This window comes from Aedes albopictus, chromosome 2 (genome assembly GCF_035046485.1).
Source record: "Aedes albopictus strain Foshan chromosome 2, AalbF5, whole genome shotgun sequence".
Lineage (NCBI taxonomy): Eukaryota > Metazoa > Arthropoda > Insecta > Diptera > Culicidae > Aedes > Aedes albopictus.
The window spans coordinates 415334952-415359319 of NC_085137.1; the positions used below are offsets into that span (position 1 = coordinate 415334952).

Consider the following 24368-nt stretch of genomic DNA (forward strand, 5'->3'; position numbering starts at 1 on the left):
AGTCTGCTGTACGGCTTATTCAAATGCTTAGTGGTTACCTGGGTAATTTAAAGCTATTTTCAAAAGTTTAATAAGATTTCTTTTGCTTCTTATTAAGTTTTTATATAAATTAGCACCTTTATCTGTATAACGTGTTTTTCACAAGTCAAATAAGTGCTTTCGTTTTATCATACTTCGACTCAGAGTACAGGAAGAAAAACACATGCTTTTTACTAAACAGCAGCTGAATTAATGTGTTGTTCAGTTGTTAACCATAATGTCCTGAGCTAATTAACCACTGCTGAATTAGGAGCCGAAGTGTGATCACTATTTAGCCACGGAAAGTTCATGTTTTAATTTGAGTGCTTCATTTCATCATCTCTGGAATGGCACAGATAGGAAGGCATGCGGTTGGCAATCGAAAGGTGTCGAGTTCGAATCTTAATTTAAGTAAATTAATGTGTAGTTATTATTTCATAATAGTTATTCATACCATAAGTGTCAATCATAAACTCTAGCGGGAATTGAAAAAAATGTTGCATTTTATTTATTTTGAATAATTTTTACCGACGCTGAATAACAGCTTTACTATATATTTGTGAAACGCTTGAACCGACAAACAGTTCAGTTGGTACAACACTATGCTTTATATTTTCTCCAAATTTGTTTGAACAAAATCCGAGTAAAGGTTGTACAGTCGAGTCTCCTATTAAACGCTGCCACCGACTTTACACCCACCGCAGTTTCTCAGCCGTCTTGCATCCAATCCAGCTGATTTTTCTTTGTTTTCCCCTGACATTAATTAATTTTGAAAATCATAACTCAAGAACGAAGCATCATAGAAAATGAAAGCAAATGTTCTCAGAAACCCAAAAAAAAATGAACCGGAAAAAGTTTTCCACAAAATTTCCCACAGCTGTAAAAATTCGTAAAGAAAAGCCGGTAAAACAATGCCCGAACTCGTGGAAAATTTTCAAAAATAATTTTTTTGATAAGGTTATTTCATAAGGTTTAATCGCTGAAATTTTTGGAATGCACTTTTTTTTCGTTTTTGAGTTATGGCCAATTTTGTTGAAAAATGTCCTAATGTATCATACAAGCCTTTTCTTTGAAAAATTATAACTCAAAAACGAAGCATCGTAGAAACAAAGTTTTTGATGAAAATGAAAGCAAATTTTCTCAGGAATCAAAAACAAATATAAAGTGACAAAAGTTTTCCACAAAATTTTCCACAGTTGAGAAAATTCAAAAAGAAAAGCCGAAAAAACTATTCCCGAACTCGTCGAAAATTTTCAAAAAAAAATTTTTGAGAAGGTAATTTCATAAGCTTTGATCGCTGCAATTTTTGGAATGAAATTTGTTTTTTCTTTCTTGAGTTATGGTCAATTTTGTGAAAAATAACCATGTACGCATATATTACATGATCATTTTTCACATAATTGGCCATAACTCAAGAACAAGAAACAAGTGCATTCCAAGAATTTCAGCCATCAAAGCTTATGAAACTACCTTCTAAAAAATATTTTTTAAATATTTCCCGCGAGTTCTGGCATAGTTTTTCCAACTTTTTTATGAATTTCCTCAACGGTGGAGAATTTTGTGGAAAACTTTCTCCTTTTTATATATTTTTTTTTTTGTTGATTGCTGAGAAAATTTACTTTCATTTTCTAAAAAAAAAACTTTGTTTCTACGATGCTTCGTTCGTGAGTTATGATTTTTCAAACAAAAGGCTTATATGACACATTTGGAGATTATTCAACAAAATTGACCATAACTCAAAAAACGAAAAAAAAGTGCATTCCAAAAATTTCAGCGATTAAAGCTTATGGGATAACCTTCTCAAAATATTTTTTGATATTTTATTACGAGTTCGGGCATTGTTTTTCCGGCTTTTTACGAATTTTCTCAACTGTGGAAAACTTTTTCCGATTCATATTTTTTTTTTCTGAGAAAATTTGCTTTTTTTTTAAAAAAAACTTTGTTCCTATGATGCTTCGTTCTTGAGTTATGATTTTTCAAAGTTAGTAGTGTCAGGGGAAAACAAAGAATTTCCACTCGAGTTTTCCGGAAAAAATAAGCGACCCTGAATTTTGCTCAATTTTTTTTGTTCATATATCCATGAGCCCTGCCTGTGGAAAAAGTTTCATGAAAATTTGAGATCCTTCGGCCCAATTCCGTACGGTAATAAAAAAAATACCCATATGATGACATCTTTTTATTTAAATTCAAATTTGTATCATGTCATGTTATAATTTTGATCTGATCATCAGGCTTGATAATCCTCCTCAAAATCAAAAGAGTTTTGCAACATGCTCTAGAGCGGTGTTTTGCATTTGCCTCGTCGCGAGGGAGCGAACGAACCCCAAACAGAGAGGCAATAAAAACTGAGCGAGGAAGAGGGGAACGAAAAAAGAGCCGATGATTATTTTGGGTTTTTGAGTGCGATTTTCGACTCGAGAGTCTTTCTTTGTATGGGAGTGGAACTCGCGAGAGCTTTTTGAGTGTTAGTGGACGTGAGAAACACAACAAGCAATTATGAGTGTTGGACGAACTCCTCGCTGCGCGGCAAGCTCGCGCTCGGGGCTGTTGAGGATTTGCGTTGTGATTTCTGAGTTTTATTTTCACTCCTCAGAAAATCGCCAAAATCGCTTACTCATTTTCTCGCGAGGGAGTTTCTGTCAAGCCTGCTGATCATAACAAAAAAAAAGTTGTTTTCTTGATAATATCCGCGAACTTTTTCTTACAATGTTAGTTATCATAACATCATTCTGCATCTAGTTTATAGCATACAATCGATTCTCTTATTAGGGCTTGGTGGTCTAGTGGCTACCGCTTCTGATTCATATGCAGAAGGTTCTGGGTTCAATCCTTGGCCCGTCCCTTTCCTCCTACTTTGTATCTTTCTATATACTTTCTCCCTTCTCTATACATATACAACTCATGTAGTGTATACTCATATGTTCATAGCTATCGGTAGAACAGAAACGCGTTGAAAAAACTGTTTCCCTTCCTTCCCAACTTTCAGAGCACAGTGTCTCAATCCTATTAGATAACGCCTACAAGTTATGCAATCAAGCGTACTGTGCCCGCACATCTTCAGAATAATAACACACAATTCTATCACCTTACCCTGGTATCCACGCACCAATGTGTGAACCATCTGCCAACCAAGTCCCACCAACACTCCGACATCCGCATGAATTTGTGCTGACGCAGAGGTATATTCGGTCAGATGTGAATACAAACGATTGCAATCATCTCTTCCTTACCCTTCCCCACATTTACCTGCAACCTGACGTGGCAGGCGCCATTGTCGCCTAAAAATAGAAGATCACCAACGCTCACACACTGAAGATGCCTGCTAGTCCCCGGTAGATATCTTATTGGTTCCTTGTGTGAGTGTATCTGGTCTGGCGATACTTGAGTAGCATCTACGGGCGGTCAATCAAGCTCAAGCTCAAGCTACAATCGTTTCTCTTATTATACGCTGCTAGCAATTTAACGCCCACCACCATTTCTCTGCTGTCTTGCATCCAATCCAGCTGATTTTTTGGGTGCAATTAGTGCTTACTATAGTCTCAACACATACAAAAAATATACTAAATTGGTTAGAAAACAGCCTGGCAAACGCGGTGGGCGTAAAGTTGGCGGCAGTATCTAATAGGAGACTCGACTTTAATAAGTAATGAAAATGTATTATAATGTCATACCACCATATGTGATATAAACTTAATATAATCCAGGTCTCCTCTACATATGCTTCTGATGCACGATACACTACTTCATCTGAAGAAAAGTGTAGACACCTCTGCCAATTGCTAATTATACCCATAGTAATGTATTCTTCGATTCGACGAAAACCATATCTCCAGCATAACTTTCGGGTGTTACATTCCAAGTTGTAAGCACATTCCCGCAATGCTCAAAATCACGCAATATCTCCTGCAAACTGTTTGTTTACATCCAGTACAGCGCAAATCTCTCCGCATTTCTCCGCGCATCGCGCGCACATTTCCCTCCAAAGAGAATGAGAGTGGAATCACATGGCCCGGTTGGTGCATGACCACCATTTCTCTGAGAGCCTCAAAAACCAAAACAGAAGACCGTTTTCCCCAACCCAACCGAGCAAGGCCATAACAACCGACCAGAGATCTACCTCAAAGGAAACTTCATTCAGTACCACTTTGTCACTGGAGTGGTTTGGAGTACGCGCGTGTTACGTCGGTCTTCTCCTGCCAAGATCAGGAACGACAAGTTACGAAATCTTTTTAAAGGTCTGATTGACGCAAGAGATTGAAGGGCCCACCAAGAAGTAGCCTAGGTGATCGGAGTTACAACACCAAAGTGAAATTGCAAATTCCCCCGCGCGATTCGGGTCAACCAGGGACAGGAGAAAGAAAGAACCACGGCGCGCACCGGTGCAGAGGTAAAAGTGAGTGTTGAATCAGCGAGCGGCATATCGCATTGACGAAATCCATAAATGACAAAACTGTAAAACTCGTTCGTCGAATGTTCCGGTTTGGTGTTTTTTGTTTTGATCGCCTCTAGCTGGTGACGGAACTGGCTATAGGCTCTGGAAGCAGCTGTTCCACTCGAGAGATAACTATCACTCCGTACGTTGAGTAACTGTGAGGTGTGGGCTAATAGCTCTATCTACATCACGGGAGAGATTGGCGCACAAAGTGTTAAACTGTTTCAACTGCAGATTGATTATGCCATGTGTAGCGTGAAGAATGTGGGGCGATTGTTTTGGTTTTGGGTAGAAAACTGAGCCAAGTTCATACATGACGATTAAAAATCACGTGGTCGTAGAAGGAGAACGGTTCAGTGTGTGACCCATTTCGACTACGTAAAATTATCAATATTCCAAGTATATTTATTTATTCTGTCCCAATCAATAGTTCGATCAAGAATAAGTGCAGGAGAGGCATTTCATATAATTTCTTTTTATTCGTGAATTTTAACTTAAGCTAATTCTTCACACATACAGGAGAGGCGTTTTTTTAGTTCTGTTATAAAATTTGATTTAATTTTGGATTTGTGACGGCCCTTTTTTAATCCGTTCGACATAAAAATGTTTTTGGGGTGTTATTCCGTGAGTACATATTGTGTTAAGTTAATTGGCTTCTTTAGCAGTGTTGAGATAATTCCATATTCTGAATCTGCATGCAAAACTGAACCGAAATCCAAATTTTCATGAATTTTGGTGCTCGGGAACCTATTTAAAAATCAGTTTGAAGTTTGTATGGGAGCGATTTGTCGAATCACCCCTCGTCGCATTTTGTACTGGGCGGAGCTGTCAAGCCGTTTGCCAGCTGTCAAAAGGTGATTTCGAAAAATCTCTTCGAAATCGATTTTAGGTACCAAAATAAAGTTCTAAAAATCTAAAAAAAAATCATGGTGGTTTAGAAAAAGGTGCTCTTTCGTATAAAATCAAAAAATCAATACATTTTTCTTAATTAAAAAACCCAATTCATCTGATGATTTTTCCCTGAATTCAAGAAATGTGCTGAAAATTTCTTAAGGAATGCGCAGAATTTCTCCAGAACTTACTCTGATGATATTTTATTTTCTAGGTTTGATCGCTCCCGAGCAGAAGGGAATAACAATAGCATAAGAAAATGTGTTATTTTGGAAAAATAACTGTGTAACAAAATCAGATATTTTTGTGTTATTAACATTACATGTTATGTTATAAACTTGCCTGGCAATAAGTGGCAAAATAACAAATTGCATAACCAAAAAATGTTCCTGGAAAACAAATTAAATAACATGTTGTGTTAGTTTCAATAACAGCTCAATATAACTGTTAATTTTGGAAAATGTTTATAAATAAAAATTTGAACCTTAAAGTTATTGATAATAATCCAAAGGCAAATTTAGTTATAATATCAAACTCATAACAAAGTAAGCAACAAAGTAATAAGTCTATAACATATAACATAGAAAGTGAGGTTAGATTGAGTGCTTGATGTACCCTATATTTGTCACTCAATACGAGGGACAGAAAATCTGGTCATAATTGTCCAAGTACTAAAACTCCCAAGCTGAGAAGTTGGCTCTGTATCAGCTAAAATGTAATACCAGAAAGAAAAGAAATTGGTACTGATGAGAGAACACGCACACGCTCCGCATCACGCAATGCTCTAAACAACGGAATTCTTGAATGATGTGAATTTCAAAATTTGTTATAGTTGTGCTATTGTTGATAAAATAAAACTTGGTATTTTCGGCTTTCAGTCACAGAAAAACGTTGATTATTTTAGATCATTGCCAACGTTTCGATCCTGTGGTTGGGATCTTCATCAGGGCTCGATGTGAATCAACTTATTTTCGATTCGTGTTGATCACACGGCGGAATGTCGTTTTCTTCTCTGCACCGCACTTGTTTTATTGGACCCTAGCACCTTGATTGAAATGGTGGGTGGGTACACAGTTCAAGTCACAACACTTGGCACTTTGGGAACACTTCTGTTCGTGTTAGCCGGGATGGAATTACCCCCTGAGTAATTCCATCCCGGCCAGCACGAACAGAAGTGATCCCAAAGTGCCAAGTGTTGTGACTTGAACTGTGTACCCACCCACCATTTCAATCAAGGTGCTAGGGTCCAATGAAACAAGTGCGGTGCAGAGAAGAAAACGACATTCCGCCGTGTGATCAACAAGAATCGAAAACAAGTTGATTCACATCGAGCCCTGATGAAGATCCCAACCACAGGATCGAAACGTTGGCAATGATCTTAAATAATCAACGCTTTTCTGTGATTGAAAGCCAAAAAACCTGTTTCCCAAATTTCTCGCAAAAAAAAAATTTTTTTTCGAATTTGGAACATCCGTGCCATGCTTCACAGTGTAAACTGCGTCATTGGAAGTGCCTTGTAATCCAATTTGACATACGTTTTATCATCCATGATGATTGATGATGCACATGTTATTTCTGCTCAAAACTTCGTCGTACAGAGTTTACGAGCCCGAATTTTCATCAAATCTGCCTGAATTTGATTGCGTTTCGGACATTTTTGTTTTCGGTAGGTCTTCAGGGAATTACGCTCCTTTGCATGTTGAACCATACCTATAGTTGCCTATACTTTTTAGAACAGTCTTTAAAGGATACCTCTTTTTTCCTTTAAAGATCCTGCACATCTTGTTGTCCAAATTTGGCATGGACAAACCTGGTTTTCTACCGTGCCCGGGTAATTATTTTAGTGTGTTATGCATACCAAACCGTTTGAAAGCATTTTGGACCGCAGAGATACTAAACCTTCAACTTTCGCTAATTTTCTTAGCGATAATTCTGTTTCAGTGCAGTACCTGGTCACAATCAATTTTCGCTTCTTTTCCGTAAGCTCTCGTTTTGTTCCGCTTAAGATTAAACTTTAAATTTTACTTTAAACTTCGTTTGTTTGAAACGCTAACAAAAAGCATATCAACGCACAGCAGCTGTCAAAATGAGACTTAGTATTTTTTATACTGAGCCTCAAAAGTATACTCATAATACAGTCACGATACAGTGCTTATTGTTAATCAAATATTGTACGCTCTCAATAGTACAGCAATAACAAAACTTTTACTTCAACAAAGTATATCATTGAAATGTTATTTAATGAATGTATACCAATCAGAGGTGGGCACATTTCCGTTATCTATTAGCCTAATTCGTGCAATAGCTGAGGTTCACCATGCTGACGTAGTGCACGCTCAGTGTGCCTGCCTGTTTTATAATGACCCCAATGCACGACTAGGGTTATTAACGGCATTTAATATGTTTTAACGATTTATCGTTTCAGATAGTTTTAGGAAAATTTGTTCAAATTTAACGATGTTTAATCAATCATTAATGTTTTGAAAAAGGTTTTATCATTTGTTTAAGCATTGCTTTCTGCACGACTATAAAAATTAATAAAAAAAATAAAATAAAATAAAAAAAGAATTATAAATGTAGCGTATATTTGGCGATGTTTACATTTTCTTAGAATGAATTCTCGTTAAAGGTAACGAGCGTTAAATTTCTATGAATGACGTTGACGATGTTAACTTTTTGATAAACGATGCTCACCACTGATACCAACAGCTAATGCAAGTGCTAGAATAGAATAGAATAGACATTACTCCTTCTTTTGGGCATAGGCATTCTTTCAAGTTTCATAATTGAGGGGGGTTAGGGGCCGTCCATTAATTACGTAAGGGTTTATGGGGGGAGGGGGGGTTTGAGAAATCTTACGCGCCATACAAAAATTTTTGGATTCGCATACAAAAAATCTTACAAGGGAGGGAGGGGGTAGCAGAAAATCGCAAAAAATCCCTTACGTAATTAATGGACAGCCCCTTAGAAGCAAATGTAAGTGACAAAAACCTACTTTCCAGTAAATGAGGTTTAAAGTGTTTCATCAATTTTTCATTCCATACAAAATAAATGGAGTTTCAAAATCGACCCAATTTTCTACGATTTATTGTAATTTTCCTAATCATCGTAAAAATAATCTTAATAATAAAAGTTCCTGAAAGCTTAAAATCTGAAGAATTTTTTTATATGCTCAGCTAAATAGACAAAATGTAATGTCTTTGGATGTTATAGCTGCAGGTCTTTTCATTGAAGATTTTTCCTTTTTATATTTAAAGCATTCTTTCAAGTTTTATAATTAAATTATGCTAAAGTGTCAGAAGCTTCTGCCTATCATCAGATATTATTTCGTCTTTTAAACATAGGCTGCTCTTTCATGTAGTGTTAAATTTTTGGATTCAAATGTAGTAAACATTGAATTTACTTGTCAACGTGTTACTTGCTGCTCAAGAACGCCCATTCAGATGCCATGTGAATAAACCGGTTCGGTTACCCGGAGTTTCGGAAAATCCAGAGATTCACTGAACATTACCGGGTTAGGTTGAGGTCGAGAAAAAAAATGTTTTTTTTATTCTCTTATCTTAAAGTATGGGATGCAGTTTTTGTTTGCAGGCTTCTGAGCTGAGATAATAGCAAGTGAGTGTATCTGAGTACAAGTGAGTATTTTCCATGCCAGATATACAGATTTTTGGAGGTCGATACTGTAATGGTGTACTACTAATTCAGGGATATGATACAGATTTTTCCTCCACAGTTTTGTACCCATATAATCGCACAAGAAGTGAAAACTATTGAGAGTACACACACATTTATTTATCCACATGTTTTTTTAGATCAGGATTGAATGTGCATCAATTTTGAAGCGGTAAACAATTCAAAATAAATGTTGCCACGTGAAGAGAGTTACATATTCACATCGAATCTAATAGTTTGAATGGAAATTGTAAGAAACCCTAAAAGTAACTAAACACATTTTCCCTTAAAAAATCAAAGTAGCTCAAGTTTTCAATAATAATATAGCACTGAGCCTGGAAAAATAATAGCTTGTTTGAAATTTTCTTAAACATAGTTTACTATCTTTAAAATTGTGTTTGTATTAAACATCGATGTAGCGGTTGGAAAATTATATTTCCCAAAATATAATGCTCATGTTAAAATGCAAAAATACTTGCCAGGGTGATACATATTATACATATTTTATAAAATGTAATTAAAGAGCAACGTAAAGTAAAAAGTTAGGTTTGCAATAATCTATCAAAATCTTTACACATTTTTTTTTCAAAAATTACGTAAAAATGTAAGAGAAAACACATAATATTTAATATCCTAGACTTCCCCCAAATCTCTATATTCTTTCAAGAACTTTTTGCAAATCTCCTTCGAATATGTCGTTAACAGAAATCAGTTGAGAAATACTCCTAGTTTTTCATTAAATATTTTTAAGATTAGTTGCAAAAGCTGCTTTGCCATTTTCACCGAACATTTTTTTCAACGTGGGTAGGACATCCAAATACACTAAAAGCAGGCAGGCTGTAAAAATTCACGTGATTTTTACTTAAAAAATTATACTAAAATTTTATAATTTAAGAGTTACTTTACAAAATACGCTAAGTAACAAATGTAAACAAAATCAAGATTTTCAAATTAAGCGCTGCATTTCGTTAAGGACTACATTTAGCACTCACCTCACCATTGGGTTTGACTTGAGCAAAAATACCGTGAGTATTCACTTTTAACAACGTATGAGTTTCTATGGGAACAGCGAACTTCAACATCGATTGTCGCCGCTCATAGATTTCGTTACATAGGGTATTTTATAATGTTACGCTTGTATTATATCTGGCAGAAATTCTCCTTTTTTTTAGAATTCCACTAAAACACTGTATGTAATTTCATCATATTTGTTTCCTAAATACCTGTAGGAAACTTTGCAGTATTGCTTTTGAAAGCGCCTGTAAATGTTTTTGAAATTATGGCAGAATTTCCGCTTTAAAAACTTCTTGAAAATGCCCCAAAAGATGTTTCCTATTCCGTCCGTACGTCTGAAAATAAAAATAACATTTATGAATGCTCATTAGAAATATGCTATTCAGGAATGGGTTTTCATCATTCTCTGAAATTAACTATAGTTTTTAAATACAATGTTTTTTTTAAATTCCTGTGTATTTCTGGCATTCCCTTTTAAATAAAATTCACTGAGAATTTCTGGTGCTCTAGGGTTTTCCATATAGTAGACACCATGATCTAAATCTCATTTTTTTGCCGGAAATTCAAATATCTCTCTCTCTCTCTCTCTCTCTTCTTGGCGTAACGTCCTCACTGGGACAAAGCCTGCTTCTCAGCTTAGTGTTCTATGAGCACTTCCACAGTTATTAACTGAGAGCTTCCTCTGCCAATGACCATTTTGTATGTGTATATCGTGTGGCAGGCACGAAGATACTCTACACACCTTGAAAATATCATGTAATTTTAAGTGTCCTGAACCTGATATATACGAGCATCTTCAAAAACACAAATTTAGAGGTTATAACATGTAAATTTACGTCTTTCAAGACACCCCAAAATAAAACTTATTTTTTCTTAGCGTCTAGCAATCGCTAGAACCGATTTGTCAAATAAAACATAGAAAAGTAAAATATTGTCATGAATGGGATTCAAACTCCGGATCTCCTGATCGTGAGCCACATCTCTTACCTCTCGGCTATTTCACCGAATTGGAAGGTGGCTGATGAACGTGATACTGATTCTACGTTTCTGGTGAAACAGATTTGTTAACCAACCAGCACTTACATGATGCGCGTAAAATTGAGTCCAATTTGTGATTCAGTCTTGAAAACATTTACGTATTTTGTGATTCCGTTTCGTGGAAATTTCAGAATTTCTAAGTGTGTATGCCCAAGGAAGTCAAGGAAATTTCCTTTACGAAAAGATCCTGGACCGACCGGGAATCGAACCCGTCACCCTCAGCATGGCCATGCTGAATACCCGTGCGTTTACCGCCTCGGCTATATGGGCCCATATAAAAATTAAAAAAAAAATATTTAAATGACTCTCTTTTTAAAATCAAAGTTAGTAAAGCTCAGATTTGACGGGTGGTTTAGAAAACATAAAAGTACATATTTAAAAAAAATATTCTTTATATTGTTCAAATATTGAAAGTTTCAATAGGAATTGTTTGCAAATTTCATCGTTACGCTAAGTTACACCATTTTTTTAAAATTAACTATATAAAAAAAAAACAATTTTATGCAAAATGAGTAAAGCAATATTATCGGCAGGTTTGTTCTCTTCGTCATGAGAGGTTTTTGTCGGCCAAATTTCCTGAAACTTGGACGTATAATTCAGCTTCGTTGGGAAGGATTTGAGGCCAACTTTGAGTTCAACAGCTTTCAAAATAACCCCCATGACGAAGAGAACAAAACTGCCGAATATACACAATATCTCCTATATGCTAAAAATACAGACAAATACAGATTTTTTTAAACCCTGGTACAGATTTTTGAAAAAAATCATCTAGCATCCCTGCTCGCCGGTGACATTGGAGCCGTTCTTTGCCATCTTACGGAATGCCCACAGCACGGCATTGCAGTCGCTAGGCGAAGGTTGCAACTATAGATCGAGAATTCCTCTGCAACCCATCCCGGATAAAAAATTACCATTCATTGCATGGAAAATATTATTAACAAATGACTGGTTTTATTGTTCACAATAAAACACATAGTAGATATATTTTATCTGTATTAACGAGATTTTTGGCCCTAGGCTAGTTCATCTCGGGACCCACGCTTTATTTCCCTTCCGAAGGAAGAACTCACATTTTTGCGAGTTTGTCGGGAGTGGGATTCGATCCCAGGTCCTCGGCATGATAGTCAAGTGTTCTAACCATCACACCAGGTCCGCTTGGATCATGTTTGTATAATCAAAAACAAAATCACTTGACATATTTTTTATAGTTTCGTTTTAAATTTGAGTACAGTAGATGTTTCGGTTATCGAATGTTATTCGCTAAAACTTCAATGGCTGACAGACGTCAAGCCGTGTTGGCAGAGGAAGCTTTCAATGAATAACTGAGGAAGTACTTATAGGAAACTAGCTGAAAAGCAGGTTTAGCCAAGTGAGGATGTTACGACAAGAAAAAGATGAACAATGATTTTTCTAATGTTTTCCAATAAATTAAAGGAATCTAGTGAATAGTAAACTACCATTAATAACAATACAAATACAATTAGTTTAATGGGGTCAATTGAACTGATGTTAAAATAAACATTATTGCATCAGTTTATTGACCCCATTAAACTAATTGTATTTGTATTGTTATTATGTAAACAGATTTCGCCTTTGAAAAACCAAAGAATTCATTTTTCTCGGTAACATTTTTCTCCAGCATTTACAGATACTAATGGCCACATGAATTGTGAACGATTTATGGTATGGATCATACGACCTGAGGTCTGACTTGTGATATTTGGCAGTTATTTGAAAAGATTGAAGATAGATCTTATCAACAGCTGTCAAGCAATACATACCAGACAGACATCAGAGTGTTTGATTCTTATCATAAAATGTGCATATCATTCTGGCGGCCGTTAGTGCTCGTAAATGCTGGATATAAATGTTAGCGGGAAATATAAATTCTATGGATTTTCAAAAGCGAAAACTGCTTACAGATAACAACAAATATTATTGTATTTTTATTGTAACTACGATTCATTTGACGCCATTCAATTAATTGTATTTGTATTGTAAGAACAATAAAAAAACATTAAGATATATTGCTATCTTTTGAAAATTGCCCTAAAAATGTCTCATAAAAACACAATTCATTCAATTGTTTTTTGCGAAAAAGTGTATGAAAATGTTCTCAAAATTTTATGGTTAAGATACATAACGACCACCATTTTTTATTGTAAAAGTGCCATTTACCATTCGCCGAATGGTATAGAACAATAGGGGTGATGGTGAGTGTGCCGTGTAAATTACAATATGTTTAATGGTGAATATTTTTCGAAAAAATGATGTTGTAACAATAAAATTTATCGTATTTTTATGATATTTTTTTATCAGGGATATCCCTTAAGGAAATTAAGTTGTTACTGGAGAAAAGGGGTAATTTTTTTTTTTTTTTACTTATTCGTTTATTTGGAAGGCTCGGGCGCCACATGGGCATAACTGAGCCGAAATCTTTTGTTTTTACAATGATTTTAAATTTTACAATTTATTACTGCCTTAAAACTATGTTAGTTTGGGAAGCCGAAGTACTCGCGGCTGTTTCGAGGTTAAGGATTGAAGAAAAAAAAATGGGAAGGACGGATTAATGGGTTTAAAACTAAATTATTTGCTAACTTATACTAAAACTTTGATGGGACAAATTGTCCATATCTGTAACGGAACCAAAAAGAAAGGACTTTATCGGTAGAAAACGACAAGAAGAGGACAAACGGAAGGGGGTGACGACAGACAGGGGCGAACAACAAAACCAAAACGCGGATAACGAAAACAAGGAACGTACTACATCAAACTCTGACATCAACACGTTTCAAAAACTGGTAAATCAGGTTCATGTATTCCAAATCAAGTCCTGCCAACACTTCTCTAACGGGTTTCTGTTGTTTTCCTCGGACCCGGAGAATTTCATGCAGCTCAGATCTGACCTTACGATACTCATTGCATCCCCACACAACATGTTCGATATCCTGGTAAGCCACGCCACAGACACAGAGATTACTTTCTGAGAGCCCAATATGGAAGGTGTGTGCGTTCAACAAATAGTGGTTGGACATCAGCCGACACATCACACGAATGAAATCGCGGCCTAAATCCAACCCTTTGAACCATGGCTTCTTCGACACCTGTGGGATGATGGAATGCAACCATCTACCCATCTCTCCATCTCTCCATTTGTGTTGCCAGCTGATCAAGGTCTCCTGACGGGCCAATGCAAAAAATTCGTCGAAGGCGATTTGACGCTCGTAAATATCGCCTTCGCTAGCGCCCACCTTAGCCAGAGAGTCCGCTTTCTCATTGCCCGGGATTGAGCAATGTGAAGGGACCCAAGCTATGGTGATGATGTATGAGCGTTTGGACAAAGCACTCAAGACTTGGCGTATTCCTTTCAGGAAGTACGCTGAGTGCTTCATCGGTTTCATTGACCGAACAGCCTCCAGAGAGCTTAGACTATCGGTAAAAATGAAGTAGTGCTCAGGTGGAAGAGTGCGAATGTACTCTAAGGTGTAGTATATAGCCGCTAGCTCAGCAATGTATACCGAACATGGCTTTTGAAGCATGAAGGTGGCGCTATGAAATTCGTTGTAGACACCGAATCCAGTCGAATCATTGGTTTTGGAACCATCTGTGAAGAACTGTCTGGCCCCGCTAACATGCCCGAACTTACTTGCAAAAATTTGTGGAATACATATGGAACGAAAAGATTCCGGTATACCGGTGATCTCATCCTTCATAGAGAGATCAAAATCCACAGAGGAGCTGTCGAAGTCTGAGAAGTTGTCACGATTGGTGTTAACCGGAGATGGGCTTACCTCCAGTGTCATGTACCAGTAGTACACACTCATAAAACGAGTTTGGGGATTCTGTTCGAGCAGCTTTTCGAAGTTTTCTATGACTAACGGATTCACAACCTCGCATCGGATGAGGAACCGGAACGACAACTCCGCAAAGCGGTCTGTCAGAGGCTGTACACCAGCAAGTACCTCTAAACTCATAGTGTGAGTCGAGTTCATGCAACCTAACGCGATCCGAAGGCAACGGTACTGAACCCGTTGAAGCTTCAGCAAGTGTGTTTTCGCCGCGGATTGAAAACAGAAGCTACCGTATTCTAAAACCGATAGAATGGTTGTTTGGTACAGCCTGATCAGATCTTCCGGGTGTGCTCCCCACCATGTTCCGGTAATAGTTCGCATAAAGTTGATTCGTTTTTGGCATTTCTGTATCAGATACACAATATGCTTCCCCCAGGTGCATTTGGAATCGAACCAGACGCCGAGGTATTGTGAAGACATGCTATGAGTGATTGTCTTACCCATTAGAACGAGCGGAAACTTAGCCGGTTTGTGTTTTTTAGAAAAGACAACCATCTCAGTTTTCTCCGGAGAGAACTCGATACCCAGCTTGAGAGCCCAAGTAGACAAACTGTCCAAAGTATCCTGTAGTGGTCCTTGCAGATCGACTGCTATTGATCCCGTCACAGAAACAACACAGTCATCCGCAAGCTGTCTTAACGTGCAATTTTCGATGAGACAATCATCAATGTCTCTGACATAAAAATTGTAAAGAAGGGGGCTTAAACATGAACCCTGGGGGAGACCCATGTAGCTAATTCGTGAAACTGTCAAGTCGCCATGAGCAAAGCTCATCTGCTTCTCAAACAGCAAATTGTACAAAAAGTTGTTCAGAATTGGTGAAAGGCCACTGTCGTGTAGTTTGTCAGAAAGAACATCGACACAAACTGAATCAAAAGCCCCCTTGATATCCAAAAACACTGAGCCCATTTGCTGCTTTTGAGCAAAGGCAAGCTGAATTTCTGAAGAAAGCAACGCAAGACAGTCGTTCGTACCTTTGCCTCTGCGGAAACCAAACTGTGTATCTGACAACATGCCATTCGATTCAACCCATTTGTCCAGTCGAAAGAGAATCATCTTCTCCAACAGCTTCCGTAGACAAGACAACATCGCGATTGGACGGTACGAATTATGATCCGACGCGGGTTTCCCGGGTTTTTGAACAGCTATCACCCTCACTTGTCTCCAATCATCCGGAACGATGTTGTTATCCAGGAACTGATTGAACAAGTTCAACAAGCGCCTCTTAGCGACGTCGGGTAGGTTTTTAAGCAAGTTGAACTTAATTCGATCCATTCCTGGAGCGGAATTGTTACATGAAAGAAGAGCAAGTGAGAATTCAACCATCGAAAACGGCCTATCCATGTCGTCCCTATCCTCGGAAACATCACGAATTATTCGCTTCACGGGTACGGAATCTGGACAAACTTTTTTTGCGAACTTGAGAATCCACCGAGGAGAGCTTTCTCGATCCTCGTTGACCGACGACGCGTTACGCATTCTTCTCCCGACGTTCCAAAGAATTCTCATTGATGTCTCGCGCGATAAACCCTCGACGAACCGACGCCAGTAACCGCTTTTCTTCGCCTTGATCAAGTTCTTGAACTTGCTTTCAACGGAAGCGAACCGCTTGAAGTTTTCGACCGAACCGCGTTTCCGAAACTCTTTGAACGCCGCGGATTTCTCGCGGTAGATTTCTGTACACTCACTATCCCACCACGGATTGGGGGGTTTCCTGCGAACCGACGGACCTGGCACTGGTCGACGTTGTGCCTGAAGCGCGCTACTGATGATCAGTTCTGATAGAAACTGATACTCTTCCCGCGGTGGAAGGACTTCTACCGATTGCTCACCGTCGATAATTGCTTCTGCGTACTTCTCCCAGTCAATGTGCTTGGTGAGATCGTAGGCGATGTCGATAGATGGAGGTTGATGTGACCCATTGGAAATAGAAACAACAATCGGCAGATGATCACTACCATGGGGATCCTGGATAACCTTCCATGTACACTCCAGCGATAGTGAGCTCGAACAGATTGAGAGGTCTAATCGGCTGTTTCTAGGGCTGCCATCTTGAGCTGGAGGTGCCACTCGTGTAACTTCTCCGGTATTCAAAATTGTCATGTTGAAGTCGTCGCAGAGGTCATATATCAACGTTGAACGGCTGTCATCGTACAGTTCCCCCCAGCCTGTACCATGGGAGTTGAAATCTCCCATGAGCAACCGAGGCTCAGGCATAACCGAGCAGATGTGGGCGAGATCCCTGCGAGATATCGCAGTTCTCGGTGGAAGATATATGGAGGCAACACTGAGGGTTTTACCTCGGATAGTCACCTCACATGCGACGGCTTCAATACCTGTCATCGGATGAAAATCGACTCTGTAAAATGAGTGCTGCTTCTTGATCCCTAGAAGCACCCCTCCGTACGAGTCGGATCGATCAAGACGAATGATATTATAATCGGGAAAAGTTAAGGTTACATCAGGTGTCAGCCATGTTTCGGATAGTGCAAAAACATCGCATTGTAAATTGTTAACTAAAAATTTAAAAACGTCTAATTTCGGTGTAATACTACGACAGTTCCAGTGTAAAACCGAAATCGTATCTTCGACCTCGGTGGTTAAATTAGCCATCGAAAGATACGATTGTCGCAAGGAGGGGCATTTTAGAAGCCAAGTGCTTCAAAAGAGGGGTCACACAAGGAAGAAGTCCTTTTACAATGTTCTTCACGGAATCTGAAGCATTGAAGAAGCTGAGGATGATGTCTACGATGCCAGAGAGCGTAAACAATGGCGCACCATGAGGTTGCTCCTGGTGCTCCGAATGCTGTCTTTCCGGTTGAGAATTCGAAAAACGTGGGACATCTGGGATTTTAGATGTTCCCGGGAGTGATGGAAAGTCTCGTTCGTCCTGGATTTTGAATCCCGGAGGGGAACGTTTTGTGGCTTTCTTACCACTCTTGAAATTTGTCATGGTGGGTTGGGGGTCGCTGCTAGGCAGATTCCGAGGTTTTTTGGTGGGTCTCTGGAGCCTCATCCGTTTCCTCGTTTCACCCTTGAAAACAAAGGGAACCCCGCCCGAGCAGAGGAGAATAGCAAGTTAATAACTACGAAATCATATTACCTGTTTTTATATCTTGTTTTGTTATTATTAAATTATCAAGGCATAGCTTTTCCATAACAAATTTTGTTGGACAATCTCCTTTTGTTATAATCAAGCTATTGATATACATTAACTAAATTACATTTAAATAACATGTTTTGTTGAAGTACAAGTTTAGTTATTGTTGTAGTATTGATCCACTTATCAGCAATAGCACAACAGTAACAAGTTTTGAAATCACAGCAACAATTCGACAATTATGACCTGTCCCTTTGTGTTGTTCAATTTTTGTATTCAGTTAAGAAGGAAATTTCTGAACGACTCCTTTTAAAAATTCCATAAATAATTTTCGGATAAGCACTTGGAAGTTCTTAAGGAACTTTCGATAATTCCCTGGAGAAGTCTTCAAGAGAACACCTCGCGTAATTTTCTTAGAAATTTCGATGGTAATTCTTCTGAGCAATTATTAGAATTCTTGGCAGAATCTTTTGGAAAACTCCTGGAGAATCTTTCGGAAAAACTCCTGGTGAAATCCTCAAAGAAGTTTTCAGAGAAATCTTAAGATGAATTTCAGGACTAATGATCACAGGAAATTCTGAAGAAGAGGATTCTTTGAAAATCCATGAAAGATTCCGTAGAAGAACTCCCGGAGAAATTTCTGGAAGATTTTTGGAGTCATTTATGGAAAAGTTTATGACCAAATCTGTCGACGAATTTCTAGAAGAATTTTATGACAAAGTCACTTGATAAACAAATAAGGAGTTTTTGACGGAATCCGGAAAGAGGAATTTTAGAAAAAATATTGCCAAAAATTCTGGGGAAAGTCCTGTAGGAATCATCAGAGGAAGTTCAGGAGAAATTATAGAAAATTTTTTGCTGGAATCCTTGTAGAATCCAGGAGGAATATTCGACATAATTCTTGAATCCAGGGAAAAATCGGAGGAATTAAAACAAAGTTGCCAGAAAAATTGTAATAATCTGGACAAAATTTCCAATATCCCAAAAATTTTCAGCAAAACTGTTGAGCATTCTAAAACTTCTTCAGTTTCTATGCTGAAAAAAAAAACAAAACAAAAGTCACAAATTGCTATCGACGATCAAACTTTTTCAAGTACACGTGTTGATTTCAAAACCGTGCTCCGAAAACAATTAAAGTAGAACAGTTTATAAATTACAGGTGGAAATCGAAGCTCGTCGTATTTGATAATATAGAAATTACTAAAGTTCGATTATCTTGCGACTTCAAATCTCTTAGAATGAATTATAAGCTGAATATAGTATTTTTCGATCATTTGAAAATATTGCTTACGTCAGAGTGATGAACCTCATGTTATTGGCGGGCTTGTGAGACAAAGCGAATAATTTTATATAATAAGTATTATAACGAGGGCCCGTATAGCCGAGGCGGTAAACGCACGGGTATTCAGCATGACCATGCTGAGGGTGACGGGTTCGATTCCCGGTCGGTCCAGGATCTTTTCGTAAAGGAAATTTACTTGACTTCCTTGGGCATAGAGTATCTTCGTGCCTGCCACACGATATACACATGCAAAATGGTCATTGGCAGAGGAAGCTCTCAGTTAATAACTGTGGAAGTGCTCATAGAACACTAAGCTGAGAAGCAGGCTTTGTCCCAGTGAGGACGTTACGCCAAGAAGAAGAAGAAGAAGAACTTATTTAGTAACGAGTTTGATATCATAGCAAATTCTGCTCTCCCATTATTATCAATAACATATTAATATCAAAATTTGTTATTGAAATATTTTCCGAATCCACTGTTATTAAGTTGTTATTGAAACTAACAAAACAAGTTATTGAAATGGTTTCCCAGGAACATTTTTTTGTTATGGAATTTGTTATTTTGCCGCTTATGACAGACAAGTTTATAACACAATATGTTATGGTAATAACTTAGAAATTATCGATTTTATTATTCAATTATTTTGCCCGAATAACACAACTACTTATGCTGTTGTTATTCCCTTCTGCTCGGGCGTCCCCGACCTCAGAGTCAGAGCCCTGATCATCGAGAGATAAAGACGAGTAGATGTTACGGGATTCAACGGTCGGGGCAGCTTTTTTCAGCATTTCGGCGTAGCTTCGCCGTGATCGCTGCTGCAACGATCGTTTTTGATGTTTTTTCTGCTGTATGTACCTTGGGCAATCAATCAGATCATGTGGACGGTCGCTGCCACAATAAACACACTTGGGCGGCGTTTTACACGCACCGTCCACATGTCTCTCCCCGCATGTTGCACAGCGAGGTTTATTGCTGCAGTACTGAGCGGTGTGGCCCAGCTGCTTGCAATTGATGCAATTCATTACCTTCGGTACATACAGCCTCACAGGTAGCCGAAGTTTGCCAATCACCAGCAGATCTGGTAATGCAGATCCGGAGAAGGTCACAGAAAATTCTTCAGATGGTGTGTAAACCTTCTTCTCGCCCTCCTGGGATACCGAATGCAGTTGCCGGCAATCCAGTATCTGGACAGGAGGTAGAGAAGGATTATGGAAACGACCACAGCCTTGCATGATCGTTTCGCAGGTCAAAGATGCGTCGGCGACCTTCCCCGAAATCTCTATCGACGCGCTCGGAAGGTAAACGAAGTACTCAAGTGTAAACAACTCGCAGGCCACAATCTCATTAGCGTGTTTTCGGTCGCCTACTGTCACCCGAAGCTTAGCTGTACCGACCATGTCAATGGAGACAACGGAAGAATACCGCTTAGTCAGATCCTTGCTGATTTGAACGGTGTTCAAACGTTTGCCTTTGGGTCGGAAGAAAACAACATATGGCCCGCCAAAGTCGGGAGGGTAGGCCTTGAGGCGGGGGGACGTCGAAACAGATTTACTGTTGGTGTCCATTGCAGAAGCACCAGGGTGAAGGGAGACAAAGGGATTAGCATTTACATCGCCTTGTTGGCTCGAGCAGTCCGATGCCAATAACGAAGCTTCGTTGATGCGGTACGACGTACCCCCGCCATCGTCATCATCGCCCATTGTGGTAGTTGACTACCACCACGGGGCACTCAAAAACCTTAAACTAACACTATCACGGGGACGACAAATAATCAAAAAACAAGGGACAAAATTAACGCTACAGGAAAAGTGAGAAAAAACTGCTTATGTACCAAATTAAATCTAATCAAAGAGTCAGTGGAGAGGGGGGAACAACGAGAGGTAACTTTATGTACTTATCTTTGTGCACTCTGTTTAGCCACAGGCTCGACGACGACAGGTCCAAGCGATCGGATGGCCCGCACAGGGAGGAAGCGAGCTACTGCTGAGCGCCCGACGCTGCGCTGGTGTGCGCCGGTTGAACGCTCTCTGCTCTTCTCTCGGTGGGCTGCTGCTGTCGACGACGATGAGCTTGGGTACTCACTGGAAGAAGCCGATCACGGCCGCGCGAGCGGCGCGGTGTGCGGGGGGTGCTGCACTGCTGTGCTCGATAATTGGACAATGCGCCACGTGATATAATGAAAACGTGAACTTTACTCAAACCAAACGAACTTTTGCGGCAAAAATTGTGGCCTAGCCAACCGCACTCGTCCCACTAGGGATAATCACTTCAACACTTGATCACTCGGAAAACTAGCACTTTGGAAAAAGCCACCGAACTGGATAGAATCGGGAGACAAACCGGACGTACGAAAAGTTGCGACTGTCTCGCACGAACGCTCGCCAAAGAGTGAAAAGGGGTAAATGTGAGAGTCACTTTTGGTCGGTCATGCGATCAGTGGATAGTTTTTTTTTTTCAGATAAATGTTGATCGAATTCCATTCCGATTATTTATCAAATCAGCAAATTTTCATAGTGCTTTCTCAGTAATGAAAAATGTTGATCCACATAAAAACAGAGAACAAAATGAGCGTCGTTCCATCCTAAACTAGAGTAAATGCGTAGCACAATAGTGCGTCATCGATTTGTCTGGGGTGTTTCAATCTTTTTATCTTGTTTCAAAGAGATTTCCCACGTGATTTAACACGGCATACTTCCCTCAACATAAGATAATTTGCATTGTCTCTTATTATTCAGAATCTTGTGCAAAAGGCAACCCAAAGTAACGAAAGACGCAGGAAGATGACGATGCATCTCTCCTATTATTGTGTAAGCGATTCGACCCTCGTCGTCATTCCCCTGATCGTTAGATAACCTAGATTGCACACGATTTACACATAAAGATAACGGCAAATGACTAAAATCCGTCGAATTCCTATCCCATCAGGCCACAAAAGACGGAAGCAGACACAGTTCGCGACTTACCGATAATTGCTATTCAGTGTCCGAATTTTATGGGTGTCTGTGTCCGATCCACCTTTAGCTCCGCGTTGATCGGAGGGTCGATCGTCCACCACTGCCGATGTGATAATCCATTGTTGTCGATGGTTGTCTCAGTAGAAAGCCCAAGATGACTCCTACACCGGTGCGCTGGCCTAGAGCCGGTTTGGGACTTTTGGTTCCGGCTCTGTTCGCTTCATTCCATGCACGTACTCCGCGAAATCGTTCTCAATTTCGGCGTATATTGAAAATTAACTGCTTGTAAAACAACGCAGCTATAGGGTTCGAGGCAAAGGAATCTTCCTGAAAAACGCGATAAAAATTCAAATCGATGCTCACATATTCGAATTACCATATGAAACATCGACACCGGCAGGTTTCTACGAAATGACACTCAAACCAACTGACTGAAGTCAACGTGCTCCGGATCAAAATAAAAAAGCAAAGAGAAGAAATGCTCGCGGTGATTTAAATGAAGGTCACCGAAAGTGAAATGAAGCCCGAAGAAATGCTATATGATGATGAGTTGTGCTGGTGACGACGGCCACCGGTGGCGGTTGATCGGTGCCTATTTCTTCCATCCGCTTTTGTCCAATTGCCAACGGCTTGAAGTGCGCGACGAATGATGACGAGCTGCTTTGCAGTGGAGTCCAAGTTCATTTCTTTCTGCACAATTAGCACTTCCCTCCGTGTCTGGTGTAACGCCCACCCGGGAAGGAGGTTTGTCCGATTGGAACAGTAATCATAGCATAAGCACAAAGAGCACAACGCCTCCTATTACCACAATAACCGATAATTATGATTAGCGCCAGCGCGCCAAAGTGAAGTAATACTGCTCCACACGGAAAGTGAGAGCAGGTTCGCATTGGCAATAGGCAATATGTATCTGACGAATCGAATCGATGCACACGAAAGTTGAAGAGGTCATTGTTCATGCGGATTGAAATAGCATAATAAATATGATTTAATAGCTTTATGAAAGGGAAAATATGTAATTTAAATTGAACCGGAATTGATTGTTTGGAAAGGATTTATCAATTTGAAAGAGCTAATTAAAATTAACTGTTTATTTGTTAACTTAGGGTGAAAATCTTGGAAACTAATTTAGAACTTGCATACAAACTTCCAAGGCATAAATCAAATTAATGAAAGAAACAAGCCTCAACGAATTTGTTTTCTAGCTTTGCTCACTTGTAAAAACTCACGTGAATAAGATCAAGTGCGTTGATTCATGAATCTTTGCGATAAGTGCTCATGAAATCATGATTAGGTGTACAATTCGAGAACCGTGTTAGCCGTGTTTGTATTCTTGGACGTTATTTCTTAAGAGTACCTTTACCGGTGCGCGACTAAGCTAAATTACATAGCGCAGTATAGTAGCGTTACCGTCTACCCCCGTTGGTTTGACCTCATCTAATCTGAACACTTTTTGATTTGACCCCCTCTAATCTGCACATCGTTCAAACTAAAAATGGTTCGAACGTCATTCTGCTCATGGAACGGTGAAACGGAACGCATAATCAAAACAAAACAGCAAAAACGGTTACCATCAGTGTGTTTTTCGATGTGCACAGGGTTACTAGAAGCTCAAATTAAAAAATGTACCCCGTTAGTTTGCATGAGGTGTCGTTCAAAACCAACGGGGGTAGACGGTATACCGTATCGGGGGCTACTAACCGAGCACGGGTAAAAATCTGGAATCCAAAACTGGCTAAATGCGTCATGATTGGGCGATAATTGTGTGTTTTTTTATGTTACGGATATACACCATAAAAAATCGGCATGATATCATGACGAGTTATGCCGTGACATAGCTTCGACGCTACATTTCTTATGTGTAGTACAAATAACTATAAATTTGCGGCATTAAATGATGCCGCATGTACAGTACACGTACACTGCATCATGACGAAAATTTATGAAATCATAAGCGGAGGAACTTCCGGATTAATCCCCGGATAAATTCTTGGGCATTCCTGGAGAATTTCCTGCAATAATCCCCGTAGGAATACCCGGAGGAATTGCTGGAGAAATTTCCGGAGGAATTGGATTCTTTAGGGGTATTTAGATTATTACATAACCGGATTCTCCG

The 24368-nt window shown here is 39.1% G+C and overlaps 1 protein-coding gene across 2 annotated transcripts in view; it reads left to right on the top strand.

The window, feature by feature from the left end:
• The first annotated feature begins 4084 nt into the window (after positions 1 to 4084).
• LOC109417867 (uncharacterized) overlaps positions 4085 to 24368 on the top strand; it is a 39851-nt gene continuing 19567 nt past the window's right edge. Inside the window, exon 1 of one of the 2 annotated variants that reach the window (XM_019692045.3) lies at positions 4085 to 4411. The gene's annotated coding sequence lies outside the window, so the exon portion shown is untranslated. The remainder of the gene's footprint in view (positions 4412 to 24368) is intronic. The other variant, XM_019692046.3, reaches the window with a different exon arrangement.